This window comes from Melitaea cinxia, chromosome 21, assembly GCF_905220565.1.
Source record: "Melitaea cinxia chromosome 21, ilMelCinx1.1, whole genome shotgun sequence".
NCBI classification, from domain to species: domain Eukaryota; kingdom Metazoa; phylum Arthropoda; class Insecta; order Lepidoptera; family Nymphalidae; genus Melitaea; species Melitaea cinxia.
In genome coordinates this window covers 11,130,953-11,152,390 of record NC_059414.1, presented here as the reverse complement: position 1 = coordinate 11,152,390, position 21,438 = coordinate 11,130,953, and the positions used below count along the sequence as shown (strand labels likewise).

At 30.7% G+C, this 21,438-nt stretch overlaps 3 long non-coding RNA genes across 8 annotated transcripts; all 3 read right to left on the bottom strand.

The window, feature by feature from the left end:
• Positions 1-10,658: 10,658 nt before the first annotated feature.
• On the bottom strand, positions 10,659-14,200 carry LOC123664033. Of its 3 annotated transcripts, none has more exons than XR_006744746.1 (5): positions 14,021-14,200; positions 12,762-13,076; positions 12,516-12,682; positions 10,842-10,965; positions 10,659-10,713 (listed from the first exon to the last, which is right to left on the bottom strand). It is a non-coding gene; the product is annotated as an uncharacterized LOC123664033 (long non-coding RNA). The 3 variants fall into 3 exon arrangements; XR_006744747.1 differs by lacking the exon at positions 14,021-14,200 and adding an exon at positions 13,531-13,651 and having other exon boundaries at positions 12,470-12,682; XR_006744745.1 differs by lacking the exon at positions 14,021-14,200 and adding an exon at positions 13,531-13,651.
• Positions 14,201-14,386: 186 nt separating this feature from the next.
• On the bottom strand, positions 14,387-17,928 carry LOC123664032. Of its 3 annotated transcripts, none has more exons than XR_006744743.1 (5): positions 17,749-17,928; positions 16,490-16,804; positions 16,244-16,410; positions 14,570-14,693; positions 14,387-14,441 (listed from the first exon to the last, which is right to left on the bottom strand). It is a non-coding gene; the product is annotated as an uncharacterized LOC123664032 (long non-coding RNA). The 3 variants fall into 3 exon arrangements; XR_006744744.1 differs by lacking the exon at positions 17,749-17,928 and adding an exon at positions 17,259-17,379 and having other exon boundaries at positions 16,198-16,410; XR_006744742.1 differs by lacking the exon at positions 17,749-17,928 and adding an exon at positions 17,259-17,379.
• A 186-nt stretch (positions 17,929-18,114) lies between these two features.
• Positions 18,115-21,105, bottom strand: LOC123664035. 2 transcript variants are annotated; one of them, XR_006744749.1, is made up of 5 exons: positions 20,985-21,105; positions 20,216-20,530; positions 19,924-20,136; positions 18,298-18,419; positions 18,115-18,169 (listed from the first exon to the last, which is right to left on the bottom strand). It is a non-coding gene; the product is annotated as an uncharacterized LOC123664035 (long non-coding RNA). The 2 variants fall into 2 exon arrangements; XR_006744748.1 differs by having other exon boundaries at positions 19,970-20,136.
• Positions 21,106-21,438: the final 333 nt, after the last annotated feature.

The window sequence follows — 21,438 nt, the reverse complement described above, 5'->3', positions numbered from 1 at the left end:
AAGATAAATATTTAATTAGTACAACATAAAAACTTAAAAAACCTTTAACTGTAAAACCTTTTTTCTGTTTGCGACCCCTGCACGATGCGCTCAATATTCGCGCCGATGCCCATAGCAGTTTTTTTTTTTAAATATAGTATAGTTATCGGCACGGGTATTGCGCACTGAATTCCAACTTCACCTTAACATCTTATGATATAGATATAAATATTTAAGGAGTACTAAATACTTTTTACGCTAATATCGATTTTTGAATTTGTATTGAAGAAAACCTTTTTTCTGTTTGCGACCCCTGCACTCTGTCGCTGTGCGCTCAAAATTTGTGCCGATACCCATAGCAGTTTTTTTTAATTGTACAACATCCACGGGCTTATAATTGTTCGTGTATATGTATATGTATATATATATATATATATATATATATATATATATATATGTATATGCGATCAAGAACATGGGACATAGTTTTTTTCCTAAGCGAGGACGCAGAAAGAATAGATATTGGCTTCTGTCGCCCGCAAGACAATGGTAAATTAGAGGTCTCACCAGAGCTCGCATTGCTGAAAGGGAGCGCACCTAGAATGAGCATAAAGCGTAATAAAATCGACATCACCATCTGCAGCAAAAAGTGATCGCACTTTACGAAAGAGAAGAGGAGTCTCTTTTCTTAAGGGTTAGCTCGTTGCTCTCAGGACTCGGTGAGTAGTGAGGGCGATGACCTACGCTAGCTTGGTGGTCACTATAGGATCGGATATGTAAAAGCAACATAGCCGATCACAATGAAAGCCTAATAGCCTCGGCAAAACACGAGTTCATAGTGTACGAAAATACGGGGAGGACATAAGCTTTTTCTTCTCACTTTGCTTCTGGACATTGCATCAACGCAACAGCAAATAACGACTATCAGAAAGTTCTTTAGGATAGAAAACTACCTAAATAAATCAGAGAGCCAAAAACCATTCGGACCAGGACCAAGAAAGGGCAAGCTAATCCACCTAAGCTGATTCCAGCGTCAAAAAAATTAGACCACGCTATAAACGCATTTATTAAGTTCTTGGCCATAGTTTTTGAGACCAGACAAGTTAACACGGCAACCTACAGAAAGATCCTGCAGACATGCCAACGAGGAAACGAAAACTGCTGGAGATGAAGCTCAATGATGCAAATGCGACCATATACAATAATGACACGTCCCAAGTTATCAAAGAGAATATGTCGGGAAAATATATGACATGCGAGCGCGGTTGAAGTTACGGAGCGAGAGGCCATGCAACAAATTTTTTTAACGATTTATTTGGATAAATGGGGTACCCATAGCAGTTTAGTTTCGTAAATCTGAAAATCTTAGTTGGTATAGTGGTTTAATTTTCTGCGGTGCTCCAACGTGATTTGTAAATTTATATGAAGGTCTCAGTAGTTTCCTGATGTAAGAGTTAGGTTTCCTTTCTAAGATCTGTAATTTTCAATTCATTATATAATGTTAAATTCTAAGTTCTTTACAAAAAGAAAACTATTAATTTCATTTGATTATTTTCAGGGGACTTATTCATTTGCAAACATGAAATTAAACTTAATTTTGTTTCCTGTAACTTTCCCATTTCCGGAGGGAAGAGTTATTTTCAACTTTACACATAAAAATTTAGACATTTTTAGTTCATATTTGGACTTTGTTATCAAAATAATAAACTGAAGTTAAATTTAAGTTTAATAAAACTAAACAGAAGAATTTTGTCAAATTATTATAATGCATCCTTAAGATCATATGTTATTTGTATAAAAATTAATAATAACAATAAAGTTGTTTATAACCTGTGACTAGCTTTTTAATGTTACTCATAAATATATAGGGTGACTGGTGAATTACTATCAATATTTAAGAAGAATACTCCTCGGTACGTGATTTTCATTCGAATTATGTTAAACAATACGTACTTAGTTTTTGACCAAATTCCCATAAATTTCTAGCCATGCCGACAGCACGTGCGGCGTGGTGTTGTACTGTGCCGCTTGAACCGACTTGAAACCATTAGTTGGTTGCTTAAACAATAAGATATGTGTAGTTTTCAATAGATCGACTTCAGAAAATTTGACATCGTTTTCTTCGTAGTTACAGAATAAGCTAGAAAAAGTTCCAACAAAACATAGTCTGAGAATATTATAGTCGGAAAAGTAAGGTGTAAATGACCATAGATATAGAACTTAGAAATAATATAGATTAATATAGATTATACAACTGCTATTTTTAGTCCGAGTATTTGCTCACGTTGTACTCGTATTATTATTTACAAAGAGGCGCTAAAGTCGTACACCTAATTAAAAATATTATAATAATTTTTATTACAAGCAAAATAGATATTGGCGGAAAAACTTTGAATAGAGGGCATGCAGTCTTTTTTCATTAGTATTTGGGTACCATGTTTTAAATTTTTAGTTAGTCTGGTTACGGCAGTAAATAATAAAAAAAAGCAACACCCTCTCTTCCCGTGAGTGTCGAAGGAGAAGACTAAGGGATAACACAGTTCCACTACCTCCTTGTCTACAATTAAAAAAATACAGTCAGTTTCAGTTTTAGATTACTATTGAACTAGTTTATTTAATTCACAACCTTTATCTTTAACACTACACATTGAAAAGAAAAAAATAGAAATTGCAACCCATGCGCCATTGTTGTGCTATATAAAGATTTGATCTTGTTAGCATCGCTATGAGAAGGATAAGTATCATCACGATTCATTCGTAGTAGGTGCAAAATGCCGTATTTCTCGATTCGGCTTTCTCAGATTTCTCGATCTATACCTCGTCTTCGAGCTTTGATCTATTTATTGGGCGTAATCTTTTTTTTTATGTAAGTGATATATCTACAGGCTTATAATGCCCGTGCTTTTGTTATTCCATATTTAAAAAAAAAAATTTTTTTTCGGTACTTCACCTCAACTTTAGAAACGCGTAATCTTGTAACCACTTGCTGTATATTTATGAAAGTCTGATATATGGATTATGTGAGTATTTATTTTACAACTACATCTATGTTTACACTTATAGGGTTAATTGATTTCCTTGAACTAATTAATAAACATTAAGTGGTGGAAGTGATTTATTAATAATCTTAAGACAAATTTTTTTGAAGAATCACACTACGTTGGTAACATTAAACACTCGTGATTTCGGAAAAGCCGATTTGAACATACCTACTACTTTTGTTTTCAAACTAACACAAAATTTTGAATTTCTTACAATAGACTAAGCTCATCTTTAGGTCGCTGTTGGCAGATTCCAACAGAGCTCTTTAGACAATAGCTTACATTATCTAAGAAATTCCTTTTTCACCCAAAAACGTAAACGAGTACTAGTTTTAATATACGTGAGTCACTTGTAAAAACACAATTAAATATGTAACACAAAAATTTAATGCTTGCTACGTGTTAAAAAATTGTTTGTTGGGTTAGAGAGTCACCCACAACTCCTAACACGAGACACAAGAGAGAGAGTAAAAAAAATCCTACAGAAACTTAATTTATTTTTTTTTTCAAAACTCACTAAAACAACTGCACTAAAGCAAAGCTTATACCATAAGAAACTACAATGACTCACCCACAACAAATCGCAACTAGATCCCAAGACGGCGAGAGAATCCAATCCAAAAAAAGAGCAAAAAGGGCCCGCAAACACACGCCCTGAGCCTTATATACAGCAAACCCAGCGCGTCGCGACACTACTACCCCCTAAGGTGCACCGCAACGTAATACGATACGAGGGTATTCCAAAAAATTAAATCAGTCGCCTAGAAAAAGTAAATAGCAACGCTAATGCATAACTGTGCTATTATACATCAGCAGGAACGAAACTACGTGCTATTAAAAATATATGCTACAATACCCCCCCCGACAGAGAAGAATTTTGCATCTCTGGCAAAATTCTAAAAAAAAAAAAAAACTAATGTAAGGAGAGAATCTGGTAAGCTCAGGAAGGGATTATAAAATTTAACTCCATACTAAGAGAAAAAAAAATTTTTTTTGATAGATTAATCATAAGAGATAATCGAATTACAAAAACACCACATATAATTTTGAATTCACTGCAACACTGTCTTACGACCCAATCATACGTCACTAACATACAACATCCTGAAATTCAACTATCAATGTGCGTTAACCGACCTAGACAATTAACGCCCTGACACTCAGAGTGACGGTCTATAAATGAGCACCACTCAGCAGCTACTTAAAATTTTTAATTTAACAATTTTTTTTTTTTTTTAATCCATATTTAATACCGTATTCCCGATGTAGGCTTTAGAATGTGCATAACACAATTAGAATCGAATATATATTCGATAGAATAAAATAATATGTGGAATCGCCACCCGTTCCAGAGTTAAGTTGTAACACAACAACGACAACAACTTATGGCGTAGGCTTTAAACAAAATAATATGAGTGAGCAGATACGTTAAAGATGCACCCAACACACACAAATTAAGTTATTGCTCAGTGGAATAACTCAACAAAAATAAACACCTAAAGTACATTAGAGATGTACCCAACACACAACTAACATAAGTCATGTACTTGTATAAGCACAAAATAAAAAAATGAGATCATCACCCGTCTCAAAAATGGAATACGTAATATAGATTTAAAACAAAAAGAAAACACAATATCAATTACCCTTACTACCAGAACTTCCTGTTAACTTCAAATCTTTAATATGCCAAACCCCAAGATCTTTACCATTCATATCCTGTAATACGTATACAAGAGGAGATCTTTTACCAACAATTCGACATTTGATAAATTTAGGCGCTAATTTCTTAGAAAAGTATTTATCTTTATCACTCAAGAAGTAAGTTTTCTTATAAACAAGATCACCAACATTAAATTCCGCAGTCCTACGACGCAAATTATAACTTGAAGTATTTTTTAAATGAGCGGCATACAACCGAAATTGAACTTTATCGAAAATACTCGCCAACCGACCTAAGTTCTCCGCATAACAGTCACGAGGAGTAAAAATCATATTTTCTATACTATCAGAGTCCAAATAATGCGAACCACACGACACTAACTCCCTACCGAAAACTAAAAATAATTATAACTAAAATATATTAATAATTGATTTCACTTTTATCAAAGTGTCACTAATACCTGCCAAATCGGTTATAATATCCAACGGACTGACCAAAATCTCCTCTGACGGTAACAATTCCGACAACCGTAATATCTGTCCACGCAAGCTAAAACTGCGGCAGCTGGCTCCTCATTCCGAACAACCACCTCATATTCTAACTCAGCCTTAGGCAGGGATACGAATTTTATTAAGTGAGTCATCGTAGCACAATAATAAAATTTAAACGAAACAAAAAGTACAAAAAAAAAGTTCGATTTAAATTAATGTTAAAATGTAACAAAGAAGTACAGAGTAAGCAAAAATATTCGTTAATATAGGGTAGTCAATAAAATAATTTAGTTACGGCAAAAATTATTGAGCAAGAAATAATTAATACAAAAAGTAGGTAACTGAAAATTTTTAGCAAGGAACGATTAACAATGCAAAAACCGTGACTACGCTCGGACAAATCTTTTAAATTCAAATAAAAAAAATTTAAATATTAACTTTAAATTTTAAGCATACTAATATAAATACACAACCTAAACGAAACAGTAATCAAATTTAATTAATAAAAATGAAAAGTAATAATTTAACACAATTCACAAAACACAAAACACACAAAGACACCAGGTCAAGACCCTTTCCATACCCAGAGAAAACCACTTGCCAGGAATAAGAAAAAAAAATTGAGTGCCAATGCGTTACCCTACAAAATAAAATAATTAAAATAATTCACCGACAAACAAATAATTTTAAATATTAGAGAATTCACGCTGGGCGCCAGTGCTACGTGTTAAAAAATTGTTTGTTGGGTTAGAGAGTCACCCACAACTCCTAACACGAGACACAAGAGAGAGAGTAAAAAAAATCCTACAGAAACTTAATTTATTTTTTTTTTCAAAACTCACTAAAACAACTGCACTAAAGCAAAGCTTATACCATAAGAAACTACAATGACTCACCCACAACAAATCGCAACTAGATCCCAAGACGGCGAGAGAATCCAATCCAAAAAAAGAGCAAAAAGGGCCCGCAAACACACGCCCTGAGCCTTATATACAGCAAACCCAGCGCGTCGCGACACTACTACCCCCTAAGGTGCACCGCAACGTAATACGATACGAGGGTATTCCAAAAAATTAAATCAGTCGCCTAGAAAAAGTAAATAGCAACGCTAATGCATAACTGTGCTATTATACATCAGCAGGAACGAAACTACGTGCTATTAAAAATATATGCTACATGCTATGACAAGTAATGACGTATCCAAAGGGATGACCCTCATTACTCTAAACTTGAAGGGACGAGCTTCTATATAAATAATAAACCTTTTTATATCTTGCTCTTGGCTTTCATCTGAAATTAAAAAGTATTTGACTGTAAGTTATAGTGCATTCAATTTTTAGATAAACTTGAAATTTAATATACAGCTAATTCACTACTGACTGAATTAAATTTAAAGATAACAGTTAACCTTTAACCACCGTCACACCTTTTTTGACTCTTGCTAACCCTTCAGTAACCCTTGAAGTACTCATTAACTATTGAAAAAAATTCGAAGGAATTAATTTGCTTAAATCTTCAGATAATAATTTATTGTTTTTGTATAAAAGTTTGAACACACATGCACACAGCTGTATGTATTACGTACATATGTCTCGTGTAACGTGTGTAAAACGAATGGAATAATGATTTCTTAATTTTCAAAAAGTATCAAAATTTATTTTAAACTTACAAACCTGTATTTCCCAGCAACATATCGTGCAAACTAATTTTCAATTTATCAACCTCATCCATCACTAAATTCGCTGCAATTGCTGGCGCGAAAATTGATGCAGAAAATAAACCAACTGTGATAAGAATATTCCAATGATATGACAGACATACCTGTATGAATGGGACAAAATATCATTGTTTATTATGATAGTACTCGCAGTAGAGTAATTTTACATACAAAAATAAGTTAGGAGCACACCACCTACTGCTAGAAAACTTTCCATAAATCAATAGTACTAGTGGGCATAAACGGTATTCTTTCTTTATCTATACAAATAAATAAAATTAGAGTGTCTGTTTGTAATATTAAAATAACTGCTTTTTACTTAATGTACACATGGAAGTATATACGATACATATACCAAAATAATATTTTTTACAATTTTTGTCTGTCTGCCTTTCTGTTTGTCTGTTTGTTCCAGCTAATCTCTGAAACGGCTGGATCGATTTTGACGGGACTTTTACTAGCAGATAGCTAATGTAGTAAGGAGTAACTTAGGATATTTTTATTTTAGAAATTTATTTATTTTATAACTGCGAACTGAACAATAACTTTTTTGTTAAAATTTCACGCGGACGAAGTCGCGGGCACAGCTAGTTACCTATATAAGCTATTACATAAAACTCATCATGTTATATTTAATATGAGTGAGTAATATACTCTTAGTACATAAATATTTAAGAAATAATGAAAATATTGCACTGAAAATATTTTTTACTTATTTACTTACTCAAGCATTGAATACCTATTAGACGTAAGTTTGCTAACTCAAAGCAAATTCGTTAAACCTTCTAATATTTAGGGTAATATATGACGTAATAAGGACATATTTAGCTATATATAACTGGTAGAGATCTCTTTTAGAGATAAGTTCGCCTTTGCCTTAGCCATTGTACTAATATTTTTGTCCGTGCATTTTTAACCGACTTCCAAAAAAGGAGGAGGTTCTCAATTCGACTGTATTTTTTTTTTTTTATGGATGTTACATCAGAACTTTTGACTGGGTGGAGCGATTTCGACAAATTTTCTTTTAATCGAAAGGTGGTGTGTGCCAATTGGTCCCATTTAAATTTATTTGAGATCTAACAACTACTTTTCGAGCTATATCTAATAATGCGTTTTTACTTGACGCTTTTTTCGTCGACCTACGTTGTATTATACCGCATAACTCTCTACTGGATGTACCGATTTTGATAATTCTTTTTTTGTTGGAAAGGAGATATCCCTAGTTTGGTATCATGATAAGAAAACCAGGATCTGATGATGGGATCCTAGAGGAATTGATGGAAATTCTTAAAAATCCGCAATAACTTTTTACTGGGAGTACCGATTTTAATAATTTTTAATTTAATCGAAAGCTGATGTTTGTCATGTAGTCACATATAAATTTCATTGAGATCTGATAACTACTTTTTGAGTAATCTTTGATAACGCGCAGTTACTTGAGTATTTTTTCGTCGATCTACGTTGTATTACTCGTCGATGTAATTGAAGTCGGTTTTTTTTTCGTTTGCAAGCAAACACAATTATAAGTGCAAGAAAGAACATATATATAACTAGCTGACCTGGCGAACTTAATACCACCTAATTTTTTTTTCTTAAATACAATAATTACATATATCAAAAAAAAAAATAAAGCCTTTTTTCAAAGTTGGATCAAACTGCACACCGTGTGCAAATTTAATTAAAATCGGTTAAGTAGTTTGGGAGTAGGTACATCGCGAATAAACAACGTGACGCGTATTTTATGTATATTAGCAATACCCGTGCGAATAATTCGCACTAATAAAATTTAATAATTAATTAATTTACAAAAACCAAAATCTATGATACATTTTTTTAATGTGGATGCCGGTAGTGCTGTGTGGCTACGGCACCAAAGAATATAGCCACCCCCTCTCTTTCTGTGGGTGTCAAAGAACTACCATCTTGAAACTTAAGAAGCCGACCGATAGCGGGATAACCATCTAACCGCTGGCTTTGAAACACACAGGCCGAAGACGGGCAGCAGCGTCTTAGGTGCGACAAAGCCAGCCCTGCGGTCACCAACTCGCCTGCCCAGCGTGGTGACTATGGGCAACACAAATGAGTTCATGCATTTTTGGCGCGAACTTGTGGAGGTCTATGTCCAGCAGTGGACTGCAATAGGCTGGAATGATGATGATGATGATGATGATGATGATGATGATGATGATGATGATGATGATGATGATGATGATGATGATGATGATGATGATGATGATGATGATGATGATGATGATGATGATGATGATGATGATGATGATGATGGATGCCGGTAGAGCAATTAATTATCTATAAAATAATATATAATTTATGTGGAGTAATTGTAAGATTTTTTCTAAAAAGGGAGACAAACATCTTAACCTTAGCGTATTAATTCATATGATTAATATTAATAAAAAATTAAATTAACTTTAAAATATAATAAGTATGTACGTAAGGATGTTTTGTTCTACTATAGGTATATGAGCTCTGTCTGTTAAAGATTTATTTGCCTCTAAAAATATCATACTCGTCTTTAAAATAGAACTTACCAATCCGTAACAATTTTCTTTTATTATAATGTAAATCAAAATCATAACGGACGGAATGTTTGCACACAATGTCACGAGAAACTAAAACAAACAGTTGAAGGGTGTATTTTAAGTTATTTTAATACTTTATCATAGACTAGGTTTAACTGAGGTGGGGCACAGCAGGAATTTCCTGCTCGAAATATGGAGCAGCCCGACTGGGGTAGTACCTCAACCTTATAGAAGATCACAGCTTAATAATAATGTTCCTGTTGAATGTTTCTGTTGTTGAGTAAGGTCGGCAACGCGCTCGCGATGCCTCTGGTGTTGCAGGCGTCTATAAGCTACGGTTAATCTCTTACCATCAGGAGACGTGTACGCTTGTTTGCCGACCTAGTGATATAAAAAAAAGTCCTTGTTATTACTTACAATTGGATCAAACGCCTCTTTGACGCTTTCCACCGAATCAATTAAAGTTTTATATAATATTCTTTGACGATTAGCAGGAAAGTGGACATAGGGTGCCAATCAAACCACCAATTGCAAATTCATGCGACGTTTCGATCCTTTATTGGACCATCATCAGGCATCTATAAAATATAAAATCATTGAAGAAAGCTGTATACATAAACCAATCCATAACAACAAACAAACAAAAAGAAACCAAATCCTCAGTACCTTTACATACGGTAGTCAAAAGACATCTCCCCGTCAAAGTTCTTTAAGTAAGATTCTAAATTCCAAACATTATATACTATTTTTTAAGTTATATTCTAAACTTTAATCTCTAAATTTTGAAAATTTAAACTACAACATTTGAATTTATTAGGTAACAATATGCACACTTTTAAGTTATTAAGTTTTTAATTTTACAATTTCAAGGCATCAAATTCTCCGAACTTGACTATTGAACTGCATCTAAAACATCAATCATATATGTACACACAAATAACCATCAAAGACTGACAATATCTACATAACGATCAACAACCAACATTTTATATTACCTTTACATATGTTAATTAAATTTATAATTTTTTTTTCCTCCTATTTTGGTTCCTTTAATTTATATTATTTCTACCCACATGTATTTTTCTTCAATTTTATATATTAATTTTTATTATTCATTATTTAAATTGTTAAGATTTACAAAATATTAGTCATTTCTTATCAAATTGTCATTAAAATTAAGTCATTTAAAATTGGCTAGTTAAAATTTACATTAATATTTCTATTTTGTAGTTATTGCTCTTTAAATTTACATTTTGTTCTCCAACCTCTTGTATTTTCATGTCTAAAACAACAAATTATACATAAGCCACAGCCGAACACGTTACATTGTACAAGAAACAAACTACCCACTACAAGTGTACTAAATACGGATTATGAACTATAATCATTATAATACAGGCTTTTACTCACATATAGTCGCATCAATACATATTTTTGATTATTAAATTACATCCTCCAATTAGTTTTTTTAATTTTAATTTTTTTTTTTTTTGTTAACGGCCGAAAAACACGTCACTCCACATGGATGTCACAACTGTCAAAAAACCCCTCGTTATGTCTGATTGAACACAGATGTTACATGCAAATAATTATCAAAATGTCAAATATTACCACTTACAATTCAAAATTATTAATTTTCAAAATTATTACTTATTTTCAGGAAAATTCCATACATTTAATTATATTATATTTCAGATTTATACTTTTTTAAAATATCGTTATACAAGATGCTCAAATTATTTGTGTCTGTTCTTTTATTCACTGTGTTATTTACTTTGATAAAAAACATTTCACTAATATTTCTTTTAAACCAATTTCTTTCGTTGTCTAATATACTTGTATTTTCAAAATTAAAATTATGATGTTGGTCGAAATGATGGGATGCTAAAGCAGTCTTATTATCTTTTGCGGCGTTAACATTTTTACAATCATTCACATGTTGCTTGACTCTCGACACAAGAAATTGTTTAGTTTGTCCTATATAACAACGGTTACACTCACAAGTAATTTTATATACCAACCCACTACGTTCTTCTTTTTTTAAAGGATCTTTTAATTTAGTATAAACACTATTTATCTTCAATAAATTATAGAAAGCTAATCTTACATTTGTGCCTATAAAACATCTGTTAATTTCATATGACAGCCCTCTAATAAAGGGAAACCGACAATATGTGAAGGAGTTCGCGACTCTAATGTTATTATTCAAACGATTACTTACTTCCTGTCTAAATTTTCCTACAATCGCGTTAATGAAAGACTTATTATATCCATTCTTTAACAACAAGTTACTAATAATTTTATAATTTTTTTCCCAATGTGCTTCATTACTTAATTTAATCATTCTATCCAATAACCCAGTAATCATTCCTATCTTTTGTGCACGTGGATGGTTTGATTCGAAATTCAACATTCTACTAGAACTTATCGGTTTGATAAACCAGTCAGTAATTAAACACCCTTCTCTTCTTTCTATCAAAATATCAAGGAAAGAGATGCGATTGTTTTGTTCTATTTCTAAAGTAAACTGTATGTCTTCATTAAACCTGTTAAATAAATTTAGAATATTATCAACTTCACTCTCAGGCACCGCTGCCACTGTGTCATCTACATACAATTTAATAAACGGAACCTCAAATGGTAATGATTCTAAGATTTTACTAATTGCATAATTCATAACTATATTTGCAATAACGGGGCTAGCCGGATTACCCATACTACTACCTTCTATTTGTAAATAATACTGACCTTCAAACACAAAGTAACTCGACATATAACAAAAATTAATCAATTCAATTAATATATCTTTAGGAATTTTGACAAATTGTTTGATAATATTCCAAGTTTCATTAACTACTTCTAATATTAATTTCTGTTTTACATTGGTGAATAATGACACTACATCTAATGATACCAAAACATAATTACTTTCTAATTTTACGGATTTACTAAATTCTACAAATTCAAACGAGTTCCTAACATTAAACTGATATGTATCTACCAATGGAGCTAGTTGTTCATGCAAATAATGTGCTAACTTGTAACTGGGTGAGTTTATGCAGCTAACTACTGGTCTCAATTTACATGTATTCTTATGTGTTTTCCTCAAACCGTAGATCCGCGGAGCAACCGTGTACCTCGACGTCAACCTTTCAGCACGTGATTTATCAATTAATTTTAATCCCATCATCTTCTTGACTATATTGTTACCTATACGCTCGAACTTGTTAGTGGGGTCTTTATCCATTTTCCTGTAAGTTTCCTCATCATTAATTAAATTAAACATTTCCTTCCTATATTCTTCCCTCCACATTATTACAGTGTTATTACCTTTATCTGATCGTGCAACAATCAAATCTTGTCTATCCTTGAGGAACCGTCGTGTATACGTTAAGTTTTTTCTAATTATCTGATGTTTTTCATTCAATTTATTCTTTTTATAAAAATTTGAAATGACATTAACTACTCTGGATCTTAAATTATTTTTAATATTTTCTTCAGTGGTTTCACAATTTTCTACCTTTACCGATGCAATACCATACTCAACGTCCTTGATAACCGTAGGTAGATACTTCATATTATTTTTTGTCTCCACCCCAAATTTAGGTTCCAATTTCAGGATACTTTCTACTTCTGTTGGTAACCCTATATTTGTAAAATTAAACACCTTGTTATTTGTATTATCCAAATTATTTCTATTCAATTTTTCTTTTACTAAGTTCGATAATTTTTTAATGTTATTTTTCTTTATTTTGTCAAAAAGTTTATCAAATCTATTGTTATTCATATTTATACACTTATCCAAGACGTCTCGCGGTACCACTTCGCTAATTAATTCTTTTAAATTTTGTATTTTTATCAGTAGTTGTTCAATGTCCCATATTGTTACCTTTATTTCAATATTTAAAAAAGAACGATGAAAATTCTTTATTAATTTATCTACTTGTTTATTGTAAGGGTGTTTTTCTAAAAGTAACGGGTATGTGCATTTAAAGTTTTGAATAATATGTTTCGGTATAACCTTATTGAGTCTACATTGTAATAAAAAAATTCGTCTATTCTTTAGTGAAGCTAATTTTACTGTGCTATTGGCCCAAACCTTAATATGTTTTACAACTTTTTCTCCATAATTTTGTTTGATGTTATTAAAAAATCCCCTCGGTAAATTCTCATTATCTATCGTTGTGTCCATTTATTATAAATATTCTTTGACGATTAGCAGGAAAGTGGACATAGGGTGCCAATCAAACCACCAATTGCAAATTCATGCGACGTTTCGATCCTTTATTGAACCATCATCAGGCATCTATAAAATATAAAATCATTGAAGAAAGCTGTATACATAAACCAATCCATAACAACAAACAAACAAAAAGAAACCAAATCCTCAGTACCTTTACATACGGTAGTCAAAAGACATCTCCCCGTCAAAGTTCTTTAAGTAAGATTCTAAATTCCAAACATTATATACTATTTTTTAAGTTATATTCTAAACTTTAATCTCTAAATTTTGAAAATTTAAACTACAACATTTGAATTTATTAGGTAACAATATGCACACTTTTAAGTTATTAAGTTTTTAATTTTACAATTTCAAGGCATCAAATTCTCCGAACTTGACTATTGAACTGCATCTAAAACATCAATCATATATGTACACACAAATAACCATCAAAGACTGACAATATCTACATAACGATCAACAACCAACATTTTATATTACCTTTACATATGTTAATTAAATTTATAATTTTTTTTTCCTCCTATTTTGGTTCCTTTAATTTATATTATTTCTACCCACATGTATTTTTCTTCAATTTTATATATTAATTTTTATTATTCATTATTTAAATTGTTAAGATTTACAAAATATTAGTCATTTCTTATCAAATTGTCATTAAAATTAAGTCATTTAAAATTGGCTAGTTAAAATTTACATTAATATTTCTATTTTGTAGTTATTGCTCTTTAAATTTACATTTTGTTCTCCAACCTCTTGTATTTTCATGTCTAAAACAACAAATTATACATAAGCCACAGCCGAACACGTTACATTGTACAAGAAACAAACTACCCACTACAAGTGTACTAAATACGGATTATGAACTATAATCATTATAATACAGGCTTTTACTCACATATAGTCGCATCAATACATATTTTTGATTATTAAATTACATCCTCCAATTAGTTTTTTTAATTTTAATTTTTTTTTTTTTTGTTAACGGCCGAAAAACACGTCACTCCACATGGATGTCACAACTGTCAAAAAACCCCTCGTTATGTCTGATTGAACACAGATGTTACATGCAAATAATTATCAAAATGTCAAATATTACCACTTACAATTCAAAATTATTAATTTTCAAAATTATTACTTATTTTCAGGAAAATTCCATACATTTAATTATATTATATTTCAGATTTATACTTTTTTAAAATATCGTTATACAAGATGCTCAAATTATTTGTGTCTGTTCTTTTATTCACTGTGTTATTTACTTTGATAAAAAACATTTCACTAATATTTCTTTTAAACCAATTTCTTTCGTTGTCTAATATACTTGTATTTTCAAAATTAAAATTATGATGTTGGTCGAAATGATGGGATGCTAAAGCAGTCTTATTATCTTTTGCGGCGTTAACATTTTTACAATCATTCACATGTTGCTTGACTCTCGACACAAGAAATTGTTTAGTTTGTCCTATATAACAACGGTTACACTCACAAGTAATTTTATATACCAACCCACTACGTTCTTCTTTTTTTAAAGGATCTTTTAATTTAGTATAAACACTATTTATCTTCAATAAATTATAGAAAGCTAATCTTACATTTGTGCCTATAAAACATCTGTTAATTTCATATGACAGCCCTCTAATAAAGGGAAACCGACAATATGTGAAGGAGTTCGCGACTCTAATGTTATTATTCAAACGATTACTTACTTCCTGTCTAAATTTTCCTACAATCGCGTTAATGAAAGACTTATTATATCCATTCTTTAACAACAAGTTACTAATAATTTTATAATTTTTTTCCCAATGTGCTTCATTACTTAATTTAATCATTCTATCCAATAACCTAGTAATCATTCCTATCTTTTGTGCACGTGGATGGTTTGATTCGAAATTCAACATTCTACCAGAACTTATCGGTTTGATAAACCAGTCAGTAATTAAACACCCTTCTCTTCTTTCTATCAAAATATCAAGGAAAGAGATGCGATTGTTTTGTTCTATTTCTAAAGTAAACTGTATGTCTTCATTAAACCTGTTAAATAAATTTAGAATATTATCAACTTCACTCTCAGGCACCGCTGCCACTGTGTCATCTACATACAATTTAATAAACGGAACCTCAAATGGTAATGATTCTAAGATTTTACTAATTGCATAATTCATAACTATATTTGCAATAACGGGGCTAGCCGGATTACCCATACTACTACCTTCTATTTGTAAATAATACTGACCTTCAAACACAAAGTAACTCGACATATAACAAAAATTAATCAATTCAATTAATATATCTTTAGGAATTTTGACAAATTGTTTGATAATATTCCAAGTTTCATTAACTACTTCTAATATTAATTTCTGTTTTACATTGGTGAATAATGACACTACATCTAATGATACCAAAACATAATTACTTTCTAATTTTACGGATTTACTAAATTCTACAAATTCAAACGAGTTCCTAACATTAAACTGATATGTATCTACCAATGGAGCTAGTTGTTCATGCAAATAATGTGCTAACTTGTAACTGGGTGAGTTTATGCAGCTAACTACTGGTCTCAATTTACATGTATTCTTATGTGTTTTCCTCAAACCGTAGATCCGCGGAGCAACCGTGTACCTCGACGTCAACCTTTCAGCACGTGATTTATCAATTAATTTTAATCCCATCATCTTCTTGACTATATTGTTACCTATACGCTCGAACTTGTTAGTGGGGTCTTTATCCATTTTCCTGTAAGTTTCCTCATCATTAATTAAATTAAACATTTCCTTCCTATATTCTTCCCTCCACATTATTACAGTGTTATTACCTTTATCTGATCGTGCAACAATCAAATCTTGTCTATCCTTGAGGAACCGTCGTGTATACGTTAAGTTTTTTCTAATTATCTGATGTTTTTCATTCAATTTATTCTTTTTATAAAAATTTGAAATGACATTAACTACTCTGGATCTTAAATTATTTTTAATATTTTCTTCAGTGGTTTCACAATTTTCTACCTTTACCGATGCAATACCATACTCAACGTCCTTGATAACCGTAGGTAGATACTTCATATTATTTTTTGTCTCCACCCCAAATTTAGGTTCCAATTTCAGGATACTTTCTACTTCTGTTGGTAACCCTATATTTGTAAAATTAAACACCTTGTTATTTGTATTATCCAAATTATTTCTATTCAATTTTTCTTTTACTAAGTTCGATAATTTTTTAATGTTATTTTTCTTTATTTTGTCAAAAAGTTTATCAAATCTATTGTTATTCATATTTATACACTTATCCAAGACGTCTCGCGGTACCACTTCGCTAATTAATTCTTTTAAATTTTGTATTTTTATCAGTAGTTGTTCAATGTCCCATATTGTTACCTTTATTTCAATATTTAAAAAAGAACGATGAAAATTCTTTATTAATTTATCTACTTGTTTATTGTAAGGGTGTTTTTCTAAAAGTAACGGGTATGTGCATTTAAAGTTTTGAATAATATGTTTCGGTATAACCTTATTGAGTCTACATTGTAATAAAAAAATTCGTCTATTCTTTAGTGAAGCTAATTTTACTGTGCTATTGGCCCAAACCTTAATATGTTTTACAACTTTTTCTCCATAATTTTGTTTGATGTTATTAAAAAATCCCCTCGGTAAATTCTCATTATCTATCGTTGTGTCCATTTATTATAAATATTCTTTGACGATTAGCAGGAAAGTGGACATAGGGTGCCAATCAAACCACCAATTGCAAATTCATGCGACGTTTCGATCCTTTATTGGACCATCATCAGGCATCTATAAAATATAAAATCATTGAAGAAAGCTGTATACATAAACCAATCCATAACAACAAACAAACAAAAAGAAACCAAATCCTCAGTACCTTTACATACGGTAGTCAAAAGACATCTCCCCGTCAAAGTTCTTTAAGTAAGATTCTAAATTCCAAACATTATATACTATTTTTTAAGTTATATTCTAAACTTTAATCTCTAAATTTTGAAAATTTAAACTACAACATTTGAATTTATTAGGTAACAATATGCACACTTTTAAGTTATTAAGTTTTTAATTTTACAATTTCAAGGCATCAAATTCTCCGAACTTGACTATTGAACTGCATCTAAAACATCAATCATATATGTACACACAAATAACCATCAAAGACTGACAATATCTACATAACGATCAACAACCAACATTTTATATTACCTTTACATATGTTAATTAAATTTATAATTTTTTTTTCCTCCTATTTTGGTTCCTTTAATTTATATTATTTCTACCCACATGTATTTTTCTTCAATTTTATATATTAATTTTTATTATTCATTATTTAAATTGTTAAGATTTACAAAATATTAGTCATTTCTTATCAAATTGTCATTAAAATTAAGTCATTTAAAATTGGCTAGTTAAAATTTACATTAATATTTCTATTTTGTAGTTATTGCTCTTTAAATTTACATTTTGTTCTCCAACCTCTTGTATTTTCATGTCTAAAACAACAAATTATACATAAGCCACAGCCGAACACGTTACATTGTACAAGAAACAAACTACCCACTACAAGTGTACTAAATACGGATTATGAACTATAATCATTATAATACAGGCTTTTACTCACATATAGTCGCATCAATACATATTTTTGATTATTAAATTACATCCTCCAATTAGTTTTTTAATTTTAATTTTTTTTTTTTTGTTAACGGCCGAAAAACACGTCACTCCACATGGATGTCACAACTGTCAAAAAACCCCTCGTTATGTCTGATTGAACACAGATGTTACATGCAAATAATTATCAAAATGTCAAATATTACCACTTACAATTCAAAATTATTAATTTTCAAAATTATTACTTATTTTCAGGAAAATTCCATACATTTAATTATATTATATTTCAGATTTATACTTTTTTAAAATATCGTTATACAAGATGCTCAAATTATTTGTGTCTGTTCTTTTATTCACTGTGTTATTTACTTTGATAAAAAACATTTCACTAATATTTCTTTTAAACCAATTTCTTTCGTTGTCTAATATACTTGTATTTTCAAAATTAAAATTATGATGTTGGTCGAAATGATGGGATGCTAAAGCAGTCTTATTATCTTTTGCGGCGTTAACATTTTTACAATCATTCACATGTTGCTTGACTCTCGACACAAGAAATTGTTTAGTTTGTCCTATATAACAACGGTTACACTCACAAGTAATTTTATATACCAACCCACTACGTTCTTCTTTTTTTAAAGGATCTTTTAATTTAGTATAAACACTATTTATCTTCAATAAATTATAGAAAGCTAATCTTACATTTGTGCCTATAAAACATCTGTTAATTTCATATGACAGCCCTCTAATAGAGGGAAACCGACAATATGTGAAGGAGTTCGCGACTCTAATGTTATTATTCAAACGATTACTTACTTCCTGTCTAAATTTTCCTACAATCGCGTTAATGAAAGACTTATTATATCCATTCTTTAACAACAAGTTACTAATAATTTTATAATTTTTTTCCCAATGTGCTTCATTACTTAATTTAATCATTCTATCCAATAACCCAGTAATCATTCCTATCTTTTGTGCACGTGGATGGTTTGATTCGAAATTCAACATTCTACCAGAACTTATCGGTTTGATAAACCAGTCAGTAATTAAACACCCTTCTCTTCTTTCTATCAAAATATCAAGGAAAGAGATGCGATTGTTTTGTTCTATTTCTAAAGTAAACTGTATGTCTTCATTAAACCTGTTAAATAAATTTAGAATATTATCAACTTCACTCTCAGGCACCGCTGCCACTGTGTCATCTACATACAATTTAATAAACGGAACCTCAAATGGTAATGATTCTAAGATTTTACTAATTGCATAATTCATAACTATATTTGCAATAACGGGGCTAGCCGGATTACCCATACTACTACCTTCTATTTGTAAATAATACTGACCTTCAAACACAAAGTAACTCGACATATAACAAAAATTAATCAATTCAATTAATATATCTTTAGGAATTTTGACAAATTGTTTGATAATATTCCAAGTTTCATTAACTACTTCTAATATTAATTTCTGTTTTACATTGGTGAATAATGACACTACATCTAATGATACCAAAACATAATTACTTTCTAATTTTACGGATTTACTAAATTCTACAAATTCAAACGAGTTCCTAACATTAAACTGATATGTATCTACCAATGGAGCTAGTTGTTCATGCAAATAATGTGCTAACTTGTAACTGGGTGAGTTTATGCAGCTAACTACTGGTCTCAATTTACATGTATTCTTATGTGTTTTCCTCAAACCGTAGATCCGCGGAGCAACCGTGTACCTCGACGTCAACCTTTCAGCACGTGATTTATCAATTAATTTTAATCCCATCATCTTCTTGACTATATTGTTACCTATACGCTCGAACTTGTTAGTGGGGTCTTTATCCATTTTCCTGTAAGTTTCCTCATCATTAATTAAATTAAACATTTCCTTCCTATATTCTTCCCTCCACATTATTACAGTGTTATTACCTTTATCTGATCGTGCAACAATCAAATCTTGTCTATCCTTGAGGAACCGTCGTGTATACGTTAAGTTTTTTCTAATTATCTGATGTTTTTCATTCAATTTATTCTTTTTATAAAAATTTGAAATGACATTAACTACTCTGGATCTTAAATTATTTTTAATATTTTCTTCAGTGGTTTCACAATTTTCTACCTTTACCGATGCAATACCATACTCAACGTCCTTGATAACCGTAGGTAGATACTTCATATTATTTTTTGTCTCCACCCCAAATTTAGGTTCCAATTTCAGGATACTTTCTACTTCTGTTGGTAACCCTATATTTGTAAAATTAAACACCTTGTTATTTGTATTATCCAAATTATTTCTATTCAATTTTTCTTTTACTAAGTTCGATAATTTTTTAATGTTATTTTTCTTTATTTTGTCAAAAAGTTTATCAAATCTATTGTTATTCATATTTATACACTTATCCAAGACGTCTCGCGGTACCACTTCGCTAATTAATTCTTTTAAATTTTGTATTTTTATCAGTAGTTGTTCAATGTCCCATATTGTTACCTTTATTTCAATATTTAAAAAAGAACGATGAAAATTCTTTATTAATTTATCTACTTGTTTATTGTAAGGGTGTTTTTCTAAAAGTAACGGGTATGTGCATTTAAAGTTTTGAATAATATGTTTCGGTATAACCTTATTGAGTCTACATTGTAATAAAAAAATTCGTCTATTCTTTAGTGAAGCTAATTTTACTGTGCTATTGGCCCAAACCTTAATATGTTTTACAACTTTTTCTCCATAATTTTGTTTGATGTTATTAAAAAATCCCCTCGGTAAATTCTCATTATCTATCGTTGTGTCCATTTATTATAAATATTCTTTGACGATTAGCAGGAAAGTGGACATAGGGTGCCAATCAAACCACCAATTGCAAATTCATGCGACGTTTCGATCCTTTATTGGACCATCATCAGGCATCTATAAAATATAAAATCATTGAAGAAAGCTGTATACATAAACCAATCCATAACAACAAACAAACAAAAAGAAACCAAATCCTCAGTACCTTTACATACGGTAGTCAAAAGACATCTCCCCGTCAAAGTTCTTTAAGTAAGATTCTAAATTCCAAACATTATATACTATTTTTTAAGTTATATTCTAAACTTTAATCTCTAAATTTTGAAAATTTAAACTACAACATTTGAATTTATTAGGTAACAAT